The following is an 18,455-nucleotide window of genomic DNA, read 5'->3' on the forward strand; positions in this document are numbered from 1 at the left end:
AACATTTCACGTACAGATGTAATATATTGTATATACCTTTCTGGATACATTTCCTATCGCAGAGGTTGATCACAATCACAAATATGATTATCCTTGCATTTATATCTATATTTTTGCCTGTACATATATATTCTTAAGCAGCATGTACTGTTACTTCGCATCCTTAAAATAATATATAAATGATAGTACATGGCACGTGTTCTTCCACAGATAGTTGTTGCTAAATATTATTTATTCAGTTAAAAACATTTTTTTCTGATTTTTTTTTTTTTTTTTTAAGATTTGACAGAAAGAGACAGCGAGAGAGGGGAACATAAGCAGGGGGAGTGGGAAAGGGAGAAGCAGGCTTCCCACCAAGAAGGGAGCCAGATGTGGGGCTCCATCCCAGGACCTTGGGATCATGACCTGAGCTAAAGGTAGACGCTTAATGACTGAGCCACCAAGATGCCCCTTCATGAAGTTTTCTATTTTTAAATTTGTTTTGAGGTAATTTGGAGTTGCTTGTTGAAGTAGTGAGTAGTTTGTTTTGTTTTGTTTTTAGCAGTCTCTATGCTCCATGTGGGGCTCAAACTCCCAATCCTCAGATCGAGAGTCACATGCTCCACCAATTGAGCCAGCCAGGTGCCCATGGAAGCAGTTTTTTATGATGGCTGTTCTAATTAGTCAGATAATTCTAGCATCTGATTTATCTCTATATTGGCATCTGTTGATTGCCTTTTCTTGGTTGGGTTGTGACTTTTCTTGTCCTTGGTATGATTTTTTTTTATCATATCCTGGAAATTTTGAATAGTAAGTGTTGAGTCCTTGGATCCTCTTTAAGTTTTTTATCTCAGCCGGGTCACCCTGTTTATGTTTGAGGCATTATCCCTGGCTTTCTTTTCTGGGCTGTGGTTCCAGTGATAGTATAGGATTCAGAGCCTGTATAGTGCTATTCTGGTACATTTCACTCACCTGGCACCATCTGGGCTCTCCTGTTTGCTTGTGCTGATGCTGCCCACAGGAGTGAAGAGCTCTTTCCCAGGCAGGTCCTGCTAGGGGGAGTGTGGGAGATGCTAGGCTATGACACAGTGAGTGCTTCCCTGAGCCTGTTGTCTGGGCCACCCTGTGTCTACCTAATCACTGCTGGTATTGTCTGAGGCCATGGAAAATGCTTTCCTGGGCTCTAGGTGGTCAGTGGAGGATGAAGTGTTTTCCAGAGCCATCTCTCTAGGTCATCTAGTGCTGACAGGCTTCTTCCCCATCTCTGCCAGTGCTCCTGAGGGACAGAAGCAGGTACCTGGGCCTCCTTCTGCCTCTGGTGGAAGTGGTGGAGGTCATCTCTTACCACTGGGTAGAGGCCCAAGAGATGCTAGAATAGGTCTCTGTCTACTGCTAAGTGAGGGCCAAGAGACACTGAGCTTCTGGGTGGAATTCTCTGTCTTCTCTTTGCAGGTGCTGCTGGTGTAGGCAGAGCAGGCCGCCAGGTAAGGCATGGAGATGGGGTTCCCCATTAGGTCTCTGATGAGCTGCCTCTTTCCTGGGCTTTTTCCTGGCTGGTCCTAGAGTTTATTTGCCACCCCCCCCTTTTTTTTTTTTTTTGTTCCTGGCTTTGGCTTTTGGTGGTTCTGAGCTTTGTGCCTCTACAGTGCCCAGTCGGGGATATATGGGAGACAAAAGAAATTCCAGGGAACTCCCTCCATATCATTCCTCAAGTCCTAAGGTCCCTAAGATCCCTAGGGTCCCTAGCCCATTTGCTTTCCTTGTTCTACCTTTCAGAGTCCTCTTATAGTTGTCTACAATTATTTCCAGGATTTCCCTCTCCCTATGCCCCTGCCAAAGAATAAAGAATAAGTGCAAAAGAATGTTACAAAGAATGAATCTTTGTAACAATAGAGGTAAGATATGTTTTTGGTAGAATGACTCTAATTCACCTAAATTCAATCAGATAATAGATTAAATACTAATTGAGATTAATTACAAAAAGTATACATCTCCCAACACTAAAAAAGGGTATTTGATGAAGTTTTCATCTGATGAATATTTTTTTCCCTTACATATCTCCCTTTGACATTGTGTACATGTATATGTATATCTGTCTTTCTATCTATCTGTCTATCCTTCTATCATCTATCTATCATCTCTCTATCCATCTTTATTTTCTGAACTAGAGTCTGGGTGTGTTTCTTCATTTTATGCCTCCAAAAGTATTTCTACATTATTTATGATATATAGATTATAACATCACTGTGCATTAATATTAAATTAACATCCATTTATTCTTAATCCAGTTTAGGTAGATTTAGATGGTTCAAAATCGACAGGAGAAAAACAATTTCAAAAGATTGCACATTTTTGTAAGTTTCTAAAATACTGAAACTTTTAGTTAAGTTTTATATTTGAGGAATTTTGATGATTCACTTATTAACTCATAAATTTAATGCTATAACCATCAAATACTTTTTGACTGCCATTCTATCTTCACATGTTTAATTTGGGGGGGAGATCTAAAATTTGGATCCCAATTGTATTCTGGTGATAACTTAGTGGGTTTATTGATAAACAAGTATTTGTTTAGGTAACGTTCATATGCGCTCTTAAATCCACTTTTAGCATCATTTTGAACTCCTTTTTAATATTCTTCAATGACGGCTAAAACCTCAGAGGGCGTGCCACCAAAAATTGCACTATGGTAATAGAAATCTCCCTTTTCAAAAGGGATGAAAGCTGCTGAGTTAGGGCTTCTCTCATAAGGGAAATTTTTTCATGTCCAAAATACCACCATGCATGGAGTTGAGCTACAGACTTGCCCAGGGCTTCTACCCCAAAGTCGTTCTTGAAGATCTGGTTTACAGTCATACTGAAGAGAAAGTCAGCTTCATGTTGGATGTGTTCTAGGATGTACTTATTCAAGTTCCTCATGTATATGTAATTCAGGTCTTTCCACACATGTTGTCTGAGTACAATACATAGTTTAAATGTTCGAAGGGGACCTAGCTCTATAGGAGGTACTTTGGAGAAGTCATCCATCAAGATGTAAAAGATAACATTGTAGCCACTCATGAAGTATTTATTAGCAGACTGGATGAACTGTTGCAGGTACTGATCCACAAACCTGTGAAACATGAAAATCAAAACATTTTGAAAACTCATCAGGAGATTACATGTCACTTAACATACGTATTATTATTGCTAAGACCTACCAGTAGGTAGGAGCAAAGAAGTTGCGTCTAGAGCTTAACTGTGTTGGTTAATGAAGAGGAGGTAGTGAGCTTGGGGGCCTCAGAAGAGCCATAAAGTTGGTTGAGAAGAAAGGAGAAGAGAGCTATGTGGATATTAATAAGAAGATTGCTAAGTCGTGTAAAGGACTCAGCCATAGCTAGAGAAAATAACCACTATAAATAATTAATTATGCACTTCAGCCAGAAATCATGATTAGGGTTAATTATGAGTAATTCTTTGGCTGTGTAGAGAGTTCATGGGTGCTTATCCACGTTCTTCCAAAATAAAAAAGGATGAATGTTAGTAGCACCTACTTTCCAGTAGCAAACACAGCCAAGCCTACAGTAATGTTCCGCCTTTTATAAAACTTTTCCAGGACTTGTCTATCATAAGTTCCTTCCCATATGATTGGTGCAAACCAATCAGTTGTTGTTTTTACATCAGGACGTTTTCTGTTGAACAAACACGAAACAAATTAAGTTACCACCTTATCATGACAACAGAAGTTTTGGTCCAAGTGATAATAGCTAATGATTATAAAGTACTTACTATGTACCAGGCACAGTGATTAAGTGCTTTACAGGTTTTGTTTAATCCTTGCAATGTCCCATAATATAAGTACTATCATTATCTCTATTTTTCATATGAGGAAACGTAAGCACAGATTGAGTCAATTATTATTTTTTTAAAGATTTTATTTTTTTAAATTTATTTGACACAGAGAGAGAGATCACAAGTAGACAGAGAGGCAGGCAGAGAGGGAGGGGGAAACAGGCTCCCTGCTGAGTAGAAAGCCTGATGCGGGGCTCCATCCCAGGACCTGGGATCATGACCTGAGCCAAAGGCAGAGGCTTAACCCATTGAGCCACTCTGGTGCCCTTTGAGTCAATAATTTAGTATTCCACAGCTAACAAAGGGCAGAGTCAAGGTTCAAGATCTTCAAAAGATTTTATTTTAGGGATTTTTTAAACTTTCACATTTGCTTATTATACATTTATTTTAAAACCCTACTTAAAGTCTGTAGTCATGCACTTCTATTTGATTCACAAGTCTCAAACTCTACCTTAATACTGGCCAGATGTGCCCTATCACAGTGATGATGCTTATCAATTAGGCACATCACAGATGCAAATCAATATCTACTTGAGAAGATGAAAGGGTTTGAAGATTATCCCTCCTTCATTAGGTCAGATTAAAGATTTGCTAACAGAAAAAAAGGGTCTCTGAAAGCAGAAGTCAGTTTAAAACTTGTGTTTAGAAATTGTTTGGTAGGGGCGCCTGGGTGGCTCAGTGGGTTAAGCCTCTGCCTTCAGCTCAGGTCATGATCTCAGGATCCTGGGATCAAGCCCTACATTGGGGTCTCTGCTCAGCAGAAAGCCTGCTTCCTCCTCTCTCTCTGCCTGCCTCTCTGCCTACTTGTGATCTCCATCTGTCAAATAAATAAATAAATAAAATCTAAAAAAAAAAAAGAAAGAAAGAAATTGTTTGGTAAAACAAAAGAGGTAGTAGGAGAGACTTAGAGTCATTAGATTTCTGTTACAGGTATGGAACTCCTTCTCTGGAAGGTAAATGCTGGCCAGAGGGCATTCTCTGCAAAGGAGTTGCTTAACAGTCTGGCAGACAAGAAGATCTACCCTCTGGATGGCAACTAGACACCTTGCCCAGTTTCCTTCGTGGCTGGCTTAGTGTCTCTGTGTAAAGTGGCTTGGAGTCCAGTGGAGTTTATGCATGGGCTCTATGTCATGGATATCTCTTTGCTAAGACCAAGCTATGTCCAGTCCTGAGCACCTAACTTGTCAATGAAAGGGGAAAATTGGAGCCCACACTATGACACCATTTCCCAGGGAGAGCAGCCAGCCAGATGGTTGGTTGATTAGATCAGACTTTTATAAAAGAAAGGGACAAGATTTTCCTTCAAGGGGAATGTTTTATATTCTGGGTAGTGATTTGCTTTTCCTGTCTACAAATAGATCAGCTTTGTTGACTTGCAGAATATCTTTTTTTTTTCCAGAATATCTTGTTAATTGCCACTGTATCACACATAACATTACCTCTATCCAAGGTACTCATTTCATGGTGAAAGTAGTATAACGGTTGGCCCACTTCCATAAAGTTCTCTGGTCTGACTCTGTACCTCACAGTCTAGAGGCAGCTAGCCTGATAGAAAGTGGAGTAGCCAGGGAAAGTCTCAATTTCAGTGCTAGTACCGAGATTAATTCCCCTGAAAATGTTGAGGAACTGTTCTGTAGTAGTACGCCATTCATACTTTGAATCAGTGAACACTATGAAACACTGTTTCTTCCAAAGCTAACATACAGTTCATAAAACAAGGTGGATGTGGGGATGTTCCTGCTCATGATCTCATAATTCACTTATAGAATGTTTACTTGCCATTGTTGTGACCTTGTGCTCAGTATGTGTAGTGTTCTCAGTTCCCAAGGGAGGAGTCATTCCTCTAGGAAGTAAGTCATAGTTCTGCGAACCTGATAGCAGGTCACTTGTGGTTCCTCATGCTCCAGAGCTAACAGGCAGAAACATCTGGTTGTCATGACTGATCTTCCTCACCAAGAAGATATCAAGATGAGGTTATACAGTGGTGGCAAGCAGGGCTTCATATAGAATGCAAGTGATTCTGGCAAGGTGCCCCTGCTACTCTCATTTCCAGTAATGATGGTCAGTGGGAAGTTGTGGCAACTCCATAAGGTCAGACCACAAAGAGAATCAGACTCTTCAGGAATGGCGGTTTGAGTCACCCTATCAGATAGAAACTCTGGCCATCAAAGGGGTTAGCAGACAGTAAAGAAATCATGGGGAGGTAATTGTTAGCTGCCTCCTTTAATTGCCAACCACCTGTACAGCTGCAGAAGTGGGATAGTAGTCATGATTTGCTGTGTTAATTATTTTCTCCCCCTCGCCACCTTATATGAAGAGTCCTAGAGATGGCAAATGTTACAATTTAGGTTACATTTTAGGTTGGGAATATGGCTGGATTGCCATCATCTTGATGATACCCCTTAGCTGATGTGACTTTCTATTTCTCCTGTTTGGGGAACATGAGCTTCTCAATCTAAGTCAAATTTGAGAAATGATGCTTAGTGGCCAAAAGGTTGGATTGTGTTAGTTATTCTCCATTTACTGTTCCGCTATCCATCCTCAGCCCTTCTCTACCTGGCCTGCCTTGGGAGCAAACTGATCACCCAGTTCCCAGCTGTATGGCTTGCTGTGAGTCTACTAGTGGGAGGCACCAGCATAAGATCAGAGGACAGGAAAGGAGGTTGTCTATTTTCTTTCTCTCTCTCCCAGCTCTGTTGAGATCTTGACAGTGGCTGTGTCCATATACAACTATAATTTCTGTTGGGCAGCCCATTCCTGGTTCCAGAAATCCCTGGAAATCTCTGAGAACACCATCCCTTCTCTTGTCCCTTTAGGCTGAGCGTGGTCACAGCTTCTTGCTGTTGCAAGTCTCTTGATGCCTCTGTATCCTTTGCTGGGTCTCTCCACCTTGTTCACACATCTGCCGACCACCCCTTCACTGAAGTTACTTCCTCTCAGTTGAGCTGTTTCTCTCATACCCTGATAGATTCAGTGTCTGAAGAGCTTAGAAAATACCTCAGGAGGCCTGAGCAGGTGGTATTTGGCAGTATACAAATTGACCTACTCATGAAGTATATCGCTGACAATGAAAATTTGCAGAAGGAAGGTACACAGGTGAGAATGCTAAAGTGTCGTAGTGCTATAGACTATCATAGGTCTGACATAGAAGTATGATAATGAAGGAGGGAAATCATATATATGGCCTAAGATATCCACATTCCTAATAGAGAATAGGTGCTAAAATGAATTAGAAATTATTTCAAGGCTAGAAGGCATTACTAAGTTTTGGTAAGATGGGATCATGACAATAATATGGGAGGGTATAATTTGTTCAAAAAGTATTTCTGAAGAGAGGGAGCAGGGATTCTTCCTGTAAGTCCAGGCTATCTTGTGGTATATCTAGTTTTAGGAAACTGAATAGGAGTCTAAAAAGTGTAAGAAGCAGAAGTGGTGTCATAGAGATAAATAGACCATGAGCAAACAGAATCATGGTAGTACTAGAGAATTTCCGGGGTGTATGTTTCCTGCTCCACAGTATAGAATCTTCCACCTCCCTTCTTCCCAGCCAGATTGCCATACTAGCAGCCTCGTTGATACCCTTTTCTTCCCCCCACCATAATCATAGAATTCTATTGATAATATGTGTATAATATGCACATATGCATTAAATACACACATATATCCAGGCTTTAAAACCTTATTTCATAATAATGAGATAATGCATAATTTTCTGCAGCTTGCCTTTCTACTCGACACACCTTTGTGGACATCCTTTCAAGTTATCTGGACTAGTTCTTATTCACTCTTTGTAATGGCTGCATAATATTCCAAGGTGTGCAAAGTTTGTTTAGCCATTTCCTTACGAAAAAATTTTCACTTTATTTCTGGGATTGCTGTCTTTATAAAAAGTGATACAACAACCTTAATCTTATGTCCTTAGGTATCGTTGCTGTTATTTTTACTGGCTAATCCCAGGAGTAGGATTCCTGTATACCCATGTTCCCTTTTAATAGTTGTTACCCAGGTACCTGGGTGGCACAGTTGGTTAAGCAACCAACTCTTGGTTTTAGGTCAGGTCCTGATCTCTTGGGTCTTCAGATCGAGCCCTGCGTAGGGCTCCATGCTCTGTGGAGAGTCTGCTTGAGGATTCTCTTCCTCTGCCCTTTCCCCCACTTTGAGAGGGAGTGCTTACTCTCTCTCTCAAATAAACAAACAAATAAACAAATAAATAAATATTTTTTAAAATTGGGTTGTTACCCAATTACTTTTTGAAAGGCTGCAATACTTTACCTTCCCACCAGCATTTCCTCTATACTTTGACTGTAGTTTTAAAAAGATTTCAGTTTGATAGGTATAAATAGTAGCTCATTATTACATCATTTTACAATTCTGTGATTTCTAGTGAATTTGAGTATCTTTTTGTATATTTATTGGCTATCTCAATTTGCTCTAATGTGAAGGGATTTATATATATGTATATATTTATTTATTTATTTATATTTATATTTATATTTATATATATATTTTAGAGAGAGCACGCACATGAGCAACAGGGGATGGGTGGGGTGGGAGAGAGAGAATCTCAAGTGGGCTCCACTCTCAGCACAGAGCCCAATGTAGGGCTCATGACCCTGAGATCTTGACCTGAACTGAAATTAAGGCTCGGATGCTTAACTGACTGAGCAACCCAGATGCCCCAAGTTTCATATTTCTCTACTGAATCATTAATTTTTTTTCTTTTATAAAAGTTCCTTATATTTCAGTAAGTATCTGTATTACAATTAATTTTTTCCAACTTTTTGTCTACTAAATTTTTGGTTTTAAACCAAATAAACGTTAATTTTTTTATATAGTATAATATGCCTTTGTGAATAGCTAGGAACTTCCCAGCATGAATTAAGATTTCCTTCTTACCTAAACTTTACATGTTGTCATACTGATTTTCTAACAAATTTTTTTACTGCTTTATTTTTTACAGTCAAGTCTGTAATCTTTCAGGAATTTATCTTTATGACATAGGAGTAAGGACCCATTTCCCCCCATACTTAGTCTGCTAGTAGTGTCAGTATAATTTATGAAATAATCCTTCCTTTCATCACTGATTTTTTAAAATACCTTTTTTGTTATATATCAACTTTGATACATACTGTGATCTAATTCTGGATTTACTTACTCCTCCTCCGATCCATTCCATGTTGACTTGATCATAATGATGTTAGAATATGTTCAGATATTTAAGGCAAAATCCTCTTAACTTTCTTATTTTTCACACTTTCCTTGGATGTTCTGAGACATTTATTTTTTATATTTATTTACTTTAAGCTTATAGTTTTTTCTACTTAATAAGAATGGAAAATGAACTTCTTCCTGATATCTCAGTATTGAAGAGGTCATTTCATTTTAAACTAAAAGCCAGTATGATGCTTCATAATAAAACACAATGCCTCCTACCACTACTATTACATTGTTATGGAGGTGCTATCATTTCAATTAGACAAAAGGTCTCATGTATTTACTTATTCTACAAATATTGAATCTATACTATATTTGGGCTTTTTTTTTTTTTTCCCTAGGCACATTCTCATGGGAGAGGCAGATAATAAATGAATAATCAAGCAAACATACAGTGTGTCAAATGTTGATAAGAGCAATGAAAAAAATAAATCTGGATAAGGGAGAAAGGGAATGACGTGCCGGTTTATATGGAGTGATTAGAGAAGGCTTTACTGATTACATTTGAGTGGAGTCCTGAGGGAAGTGAAAGAATGAGTCATTTGGCTGTTTGGAGGATGGATAGTCTATGCAGAAAGAACAGCAGGCGCAAGGATCCCCAGGTGAGGGCATGTTTGGTGCATCCGAAGAACAGCAAGGAGCCAGCATGAGTGGAGTGGAGGGAAGGAAACAATAGTTGAAGATGAGGCCAGAGACAGATATTGGGCAGCTATTTTATCTCTAACTTTTTTCATATTTTAAATACTTTGACCTCTTTAAAAAGACCTCTTACAAGAGTGTTACTTCTTAATGTTCATAATAACAAAAACCTGGAAACAGTTCAAGTGCCCATTACTAAGGCAATGGATGAACAAACTGTGGTATATTTCTATAGTCCGCTATCACGCAGCCATCAAAATGAATGATAGTGATACACAGTTAGGATGAATGTAAGCACTCTAATATTAAGGGTTGAACTAAGTCCCTGGAGATTACACACAGCATCATATCCTCTTTATAAAGTTACCAAAACTAAAATTTAAAAATACGCTATTTCCAGGACACATAGGGAAGATCTAACTAATATTAAAAAAAAGAGAAAGCAAGGGGATGATGACGCAGGATTCAGGAGAGGTTGTTTCAAGGCAGAGGGTGAAGAGACAGAACAGGGGTACTGGAAAAGGCAGAGCTGGGCGTTGAAGTTACTGACTGTTGACATTCTTATTTCATTAAAAATAAGGAAGCAAGTAGACAGTGGATCTTGCATAACCTAATGATGGGAGTGAGTCATGAAGCAAAGATTATTATCTCATTCTGTGCACTCGAGGTTATTTTAAAAACATAAATATGAGGGGCGCCTGGGTGACTCAGTGGGTTAGGGCCTCTGCCTTCGGCTCAGGTCATGAGCCCAGGCTCCTGGGATCGAGCCCCGTTCCGGCTCTCTGCTCAGTAGGGAGCCTGCTTCCCTTCCTCTGTCTCTGCCTACTTGTGATCACTGTCTGTCAAATAAATAAATAAAATCTTTAAAACAAACAAACAGACATAAATATAAAAAAAGAATTCACAGATGATGAAATACAAATAAAGAACACACATATAAAAGATGTCCAAATTCAATGATAATTACAGAAGTGCAAATTGAATTGAGATATTTTAACTAGCAGTTTTTGCCAATAATATTTGATACTACTAGAATAAAATGTAAATTTATAAAACAAATAAAATATTATTCACATTTATCCACTGTGAATTAGAAAACAAATGGAATAATTACTAAAAGGCAATTTAGCAACCTGAATAAAAATGTAAAATGTCTACGTCTCTTAAACTAATGACACTACAATAGGCATTTATCATATGGTTAAGTTCACACAAGAGGGACCGAAAATATATGTACAAGGATGTTCAACAAAGCATGACTTACAACAGTCCTCAAACTGCAAATGATTCAAAACCAACAGGGAATTGGCTATATAAATTATGGTATAAAATAGAATACTTTGTGGCCATTATAAGGAATGGGATTTTTCCCCGAATAATGCCAAAATCAAGAGAAGTCCTTAATGGCATTTTCAGGCTGCTATTAAAAAGATTTTTTTTCTTTCCCCTTATAAAACCAGGAACGTTAAACTAGATAACAGTTTTCTCATTATGACCTTTAATTGCCTGGTTCTTGATAAAGAGACACTAGGTTTATGTATAAAAGCCTTAAAAATAAAAACTCCAAGAGGGCATCTGGGTGACATCTGCCTTCGGCTCAGGTCATAATCCCCGTGTCCTGGAATAGAGCCACGTGTCAGGCTCCCTGCTCGGCGGGGAGCCTTCTTCTCCCTCTCCTCTCCTCTCATGCTCTCTCTCTCTCAGATAAATAAATAAAATCTTTTAAAAAGAGGGGGGCACCTGGGTAGCTCAGAGGGTTAAGCCTCTGCCTTCGGCTCACGTCATGATCTCAGGGTCCTGGAATCATGCCCCACATCAGGCTCTCTGCTCAGCGGGGAGCCTACTTCCTCGCCTCTCTCTCTCTCTGCCTGCCTCTCTGTCTACTTGTGATCCCTATCTGTCAAATAAACAAAAAAAATCTTTAAAAAAAGTCCAAAAAAAAAAAATATTAAAGGAAAGTAAAAACTCCAAGGCCTAGAAGCCTCCCAGGATAGGTACAATTTGATGATGGGGAAAAAAAAAATCTCCTCCATTTAAATTGAGACGATGATGATGATGATGATGATGATGTGTGTGCAGAATATTTTTTCTTACTTAGGATTAAACCAGTCTCAGAGCTGAGGTTCTTCTGCTTCATGATCCCTGATACAAAGAAAAAATCAAGTTAAGAGTAATCCACTTATTCAAGTAATTATTGTGTCCCTGTAATATGCAGGCACTGTCTGGTGCTTGTTCTATAACTATGAACATTTATATCAGCTCCTGCTCTCCAGAAGCCAATAGACTAGCTAGAAAGACAACAGTAAATAGATAATTCCAGTACAGAGTGTTAACTACTAATGGGGAAAAACAGATCTCCATTGGAGCATATAAATAGGGCATCCAACCTAAATGTGGGGTTAAGGGAAACTATTTGTAGATGATATATGTAAACTGGGTCTGGAAGGATAAGGGCTAGTTCAGGAAAGAGGTGTAAGGTGAAGGGGTCATGACCAAAGGTGGGAAGGCAAGGAATAGTATGGTTCTTGAATGAGGGATATATTTTTTAAATTAACAGAGCAGGAAAAATAATGCATATTCAGACAAAAATACAGATTTATTTAATTCACTTATCAAGTATTAGTAGCTTACTATTTGACAGATACTTAATGACATGTTAAAATAAAGGGGTTACAACAGGGATCTGGATGTTTGTCTTTGATTTTCATTTAAAGATAGGATCCACCTAAGGTTTTGTTTTACTTTTAAGTTAATTATTTAATTAACAAGGCTATGAGGGAACTTCTTTTTCATAAACTGGGAATATTTTGTAAAATAAGAATAATTTTAAGGGACTAGTACTTCCAGAAAGATGGACTAAGTGCTCATTTTCCCCATTCCTGACACTAAGTATAGCTAAAAACACAGGACATTATATTTAAAACAAACAAAAGTAGACTCTGAAAGGTGAAGAGAAGAAAGCAGATCAGGTAGGTGCACTGGAACTCAAGGATCGACGTGGCAATGAGTTCCCTGGGTTTTCTGCCATATATAGCCCAGATTGGGTGCCAGAGAAACCAGCAACCCAGAGATGACAATGGGAACAAACAGGGGGCAAAAAAAGATCCTTGCAAAAGGCTGCTTTTGATATCTAAAGGACCAGGAAAAGGGCAACCCAGCAAGGCAGAGAACTTGTAGACACTACTCACTGTGCCCAAGCACTGTGCCCAATGCCGCCAAAAAACTGTAGCCCCATATCCATCCCTCCAGCAAAGACAAAGTAGAGAGCTTAGACTTCTACCCTCACCAGACCATAATAAGGATCTCCTTCCTCCCTCACTGGTATGGAGTTAGAAGAGGTAAATGGGGGTTAAAACTGTCACCACTGCTCAGCAATTTTGGCAGTCCTCCTGTGGTTGTGTCAGTGGAGACCACATGGGAACTCCAAACTCCCATCCCTGCTCATTAGTAATAAGGAGCCCCTCCCCACTGGATTTTAATGGAGGCAGAGTCAAGAACCAAATTTTACCCCTCAACTGACAGTAATGAGGTGGTGCCACCCTATTCCCCAGCTGGAACAGTGTTAGAGGATGCCTATGAAAACATAAGATTTAAATAAGATCCAGAGTCTTATAATACCCCAAACTGTCCAAGTTTCAATTTAAAAAGAAATCACTCATCATACCAAGAATTGGGAAGATCTCAACTTGAATGAAGAAGGGATAATCTATAGATGCCATGATGACGGATATTAGAATTATCTGACAAGGACTTTAAAGTAGCCCTTGTAAAAGTGCTTCAGTGGGGGAAAAAAAGTGCTTCTATGAGCAATTACAAACCCTTGAAACATGAAAAAAATAGGAAGTCACTTCAAAGAAATAAAAAGTCTTATTAAAGATATGGAAGATATAGGGGCACCTGGGTGGCTCAGTGGGTTAAAGCCTCTGCGTTCGGCCCAGGTCATGATCCCAGGGTCCTGGGATCGAGCCCCACATTGGGCTCTCTGCTCAGCAGGGAGCCTGCTTCCCTTCCTCTCTCTCTGCCTGCCTCTTTGCCTACTTGTGATCTCTGTCTGTCAAATAAATAAATAAAATCTTAAAAAAAAGATATGGAAGATATAAAGAAGAACCAAATGGAAATTTTAGAACTTAAAAATATAAAACTGGGGCGCCTGGGTGGCTCAGTGGGTTAAAGCCTCTGCCTTTGGCTCAGGTCGTGATCCCAGGTCCTGGGATCAAGCCCCACATTGGGCTCTCTGCTCAGCAGGGAGCCTGCTTCCCCGTCTCTCTCTCTCTCTGCCTGCCTCTCTGCCTACTTGTGATTTCTGTCAAATAAATAAAATCTTTAAAATATATATATAAAACTGAAATAAAGCTCAAGAAATAGGCTTAACAGCAGAATGGAGATGATGGAGGAAAGAATAGGTGAACTTGAAGACAAACTAACAAAACACTTAACCTGAACAACAGAGAGAAAAAACTGAGGGGAGGGGGGCGGAGAAAAAGAAAAAGAAAAGAAAGAGAAAGCTTCAGGGACATGTAGGACCAAAACAAAAGATCTAATATTTATGTAATTGGAATCCCAATGGAAAGGGAGAGGAGGGGGCTGAAAAAGTATTAAAAATATGGCTGAACATGCCCCCCCCCAGTTTGGCAAAAGATAAACATACAGATTCAAGAAGTTGAGTGACCCCTAAACAGAATAATCCTAAGGGAAAACGAAACCTTGCTAAGGCACATGATAGCCAAATTTCTGAAACATAAAGATGAAAAGAAAGCTAAAGGTGAAAAGAATCTTGAAAACAGACTAAAGAAAATGATTCACTTATAGGGGAAAATAACTTGAATGAAAATGGATTTTTTTATTAGAAACTATGGATCCAAAAGGAAGTAGAACAATATTTTTCAGGTGCTTTAAGAAAAGAACTGTCATCCAAACTGTCCCCCAGTAGGGGTGCCTGGGTGGAGCAGTTGATTAAGCACCTGAAAGTTGACTTAGCCTTTGGTGGTGGTCTCAGGGTTGCGAGATTGAGGCTCTGTGCTGAGCAGGGAGTAGTCCACTTGGGATTCTCTCCCCCTCTCCCTCTACTGCTCCTGCTTGTGCATGCGCACACACTCCCTCTCTCAAATAAATAAATACATCTTTTTTTTTTTTTTAAGTCCCCCAGTTGGTGAATGGTTAAACAAACTTTGGTACATCACTTCATGGAATACTACACAGCAACAAAAAAGGAGTGATCTATTGAAATACACAACAAGGTGGCTGGATGTCAAGAGCATTATCCTAAGTGAAAAAAAATCTCATTTCAATAGATCGTATATTGTATGATTCCATTTATAAAGCGTTCTCAAAGTGGTAAAATTATAAAGATAAAAATAGATCAGTGGTACTAGGAGTTAGAAAGGGTTGCGGAGAGGAGGTTAGGGTTGAGTATAAATGGTAGCTCAAGAGGAGATCTTTGTGGTGATGGAATAGTTTTCTGTATCGATTGCCGTGGCGGTCTACAAATCTACACACGTGAGAAAGTGTTATATAATTATATACATACACTGTCCCAGCATCAATTTCCTGTTTTGATATTGCATGACAATTATGTAAGATGTAACACTGGGGGAAATTGAATGAAGGGTACATGTAACCTCTTCACTATCTTTGCAAGTTCCTATGAATCTGTAATTATTTCAAAATCAAATATTAAATAATAACTTTGAAAGTGCATCCCATTTTGACATTTCAGAGGTGTTTTTAACCAAAAATATTTTAATATAGGATTGCTCAAGACTTGTGCTTTTTCAGAATCCAATTTGACCATGCCTAACTTCATTAAAAATGTATAGTGACAAATGGAGAACTTTTAAAAAAGAAGTTGATTTTTTTGAGAGTTGGTTTCACTAATTTTTCAGGTCCTACCTGGGTCATTAGTAGAAAACATGGTGGACTACAGAGGGCTATCAATCTACAGAAAAATATCATCCTATAGAGAGATACTTAAACTATAGCAAATGTGAAAAATCTGTCTGGTGTAAGCAAGTGAGTGTGGTGAGGGAGCAAAATTTGAAGATGTGCACATAGGCAGGCACATATACATGTGCATCAAATATTTCTGAACTGATACCAGAGAAATTTGTCAGTGGTTGCTCTAGAGAATTCAGTCCAGTTTTCTGATCCTTCTGACTGCCATCATCATTAGAACTCACTTGACTCCAACCACTCTGCCCTCAGTTTAGAATATTTATAGAACAAAGATTCTTACCAGCAGAGATTCATCTTCTGTAGGTGGTTCTTTATTCTTAATATATATGAAAAAAAGATATTTTAGTGTTCAATTTGATCAAATGCCTATTACAGTTGGAATAACAAAAAATCTAGAACTCAAATCCATTCATTAGTATTGTTAGCCAAACAATTACTAATTACCTGCCATAGGCCAAAATAATGCTACGGTTCTGGAATCCAAACCTGCAGTGAGCTTATGGTCTCTTATTTACCTTTTGACTAAGCCCCCTATCTTCAAAAAGATTATAATACTACTATTACAAGTGACAACGAGTCCTTTCTAGTAAGGTACAACACCCTAAGAGGGCAAATAACCTGTAAAACATAATACCAAACCAATAAGGTCAATTTTAAAAGACATTAGCTCCCACAACATAGCTGATTTTCCAGTAGCAGTCAGTAACGGGGCGTGGTAAGGGCCTATTCAGCCAGAGCAGCCCCACCCCCGTTGAACTGCCATTTTGTTGTTTATGCAGTAAAACTTAAATTGACCCTGCCCCACCCCCCCAAGGGGAACTTACTTAAAAGCAAGTCCAGGAAACCCGTCCCAGGTAACAAAGCCCAAAGACAAGGGTGGGTCGGGTCAGGTGGAGATAACAGCCCAAGTGCAGGGATGAGTCAGGTCAGGTGGAGACATCCAGTCAGTAAAGCGAGCATACGGTCTCCCTGGTTACCGAGGAGTATGGGCCCCACCCTTTGGGCACCTTTTGGGCGCCAATTCTGACCAAGGTGATAGGCTGGTTCAAATATCTACTAGGGTAAATTGTAATTCAATTGGTCACTTATGTGTGCCCTAACATGACTGTGCAGCTTTCTCTGTGTGTTACAATTTCATTGGCCACCTGTGCATGGCGAGGCCCAACCACATGGCCCTTGCCCTTAAAAGCTGGCCTGTGAAACAGAGAGTGGGTCGCCCTCTCTGTAAGGGGCTGCCCCTACCGGTCTGTTTGACGGTCAGTTTGATTCTTGATGCTTGGCGCGAAATAAAGCTTTGCTTGACCTTCGCTTTCTAGCAGTCTCGCTCCTTTGACCATGGACCCATTATTGGAGGACCCAACACTGGGGACCCAACAGCATTGCTTATTTAAAGAAACCATAAAGAGGAAGGCAGGGATGAAAGAAGAATTTCAATTTTTCTATGAGAGAATTCTAGTAGGTTGACAGATTCCAAGTGCTGCTATGTTTCTACAGCACATTACTTTGAGTCTCGTTCCTATCAGGTGGAGCACTGACATAGCTTTAAGCTAAAATCCACCTAAAATAACCCCCAACATTCTCCATTCTCTATTATCTTGCCTTACTTCTTTCTTCCTAGCACTATTATGTAAAATACACAGCTCCTGACATTATAGTATATATGTCTTTGCTTACCGTCGCTCTTCTCTACCTAGAATATAAAGCTCCCTAAGAGCAGTCACTTTCTTTGAGTTATTACTGTTTTCCCAACACCTAGAACAGGCACCAAAAAAAGTGCTCAATAAATATTTGTTGAATGTTGAAAAGTGAAAGAATGTATCTGTAATTTAATTAGTTCCTCAAAGAGGAGAAAATCTCCAATTAACTTTTTTTTTTACACAAAACTCAGCATTTGAGATCAAGTGCCAATCATTAAAGGCAGTAATTCATCAATCTTTTATATTTACCGGGAATGATACATAATCATCAGCACTAAAGCAAATGAAGTTAATAACAGCATTTTCCACTTAGAATTCATTCTCCCCTAGGAAAAAAAAAAGGTGGGGGGAGAGAAAGGAGTTTTTTGGAAAGTAAGAAACAATTTCCTTGCCATCTTCTAATAACTAACTAATTACAAAATCAACTTATGGAAACTTGGCCACCAAAGTGTCTGATTTCTGATTCTAGAATGTGAGCTTAGGAAGAAGGCAGACTTAGGGAAACCACTATTTTGTATGAAGTGCCTACAAAAGTCTCAGAATGCCGACTAATAATTTTTAGGTCTGGTGCAGAGTGTCTGTGAGATTCCTTTTGTATTTTAGCAAAGTCCCCCCTGAATACCTAAAGGAAATTCAATAAAACTCTCTCTCTTTTTCACTTGTGCTTCTGAGAAAAGAAAATGAGGTCCTTATGAAGGTGTTTTTATGCGCTGGAATATGTTCTTCCCCCAAGGTCAATTTTTATATATATATTTTTTTTTTCCTCACGAAGGTATTAAGACTAATAATTTATTCAAAGACTATAGGACTAGTAACCTAAAAACATATGAGCTCTCTCAAAGGTATATTCTTGTAAACAATGATTAAAAATCCAAATTAAAGATATTATACTCTGAAATGGGATATTTGGCTCCAGCCAATGCACTGAGCTTGTGTTGCAAGTGTTAGATAGTATTTCTGTTTATCCATGGGGCACCCTGCTGGCTCCATTAGTGCAATATGTGACTCTTGATCCGGGGGTCATCAGTTTGAGCCCCACATTGAGGGTAGAGTTTAAGGGGGGAAAAAAGGGTTTCTATTGACCAGCATAAATTGGTTCAGTAGGCATTATCCAAGAACAGGTCCTGCTTTTGGGTATGTGTT

At 39.1% G+C, this 18,455-nt stretch overlaps 1 pseudogene; it reads right to left on the reverse strand.

The window, feature by feature from the left end:
• Positions 1 to 2,428: 2,428 nt before the first annotated feature.
• On the reverse strand, positions 2,429 to 17,595 carry LOC116872825 (annotated as a pseudogene).
• Between the last annotated feature and the right edge of the window lie 860 nt (positions 17,596 to 18,455).

The sequence above is a fragment of the Lontra canadensis genome, unplaced genomic scaffold (genome assembly GCF_010015895.1).
Source record: "Lontra canadensis isolate GAN:19392208 unplaced genomic scaffold, GSC_riverotter_1.0 scaffold30, whole genome shotgun sequence".
NCBI lineage: Eukaryota > Metazoa > Chordata > Mammalia > Carnivora > Mustelidae > Lontra > Lontra canadensis.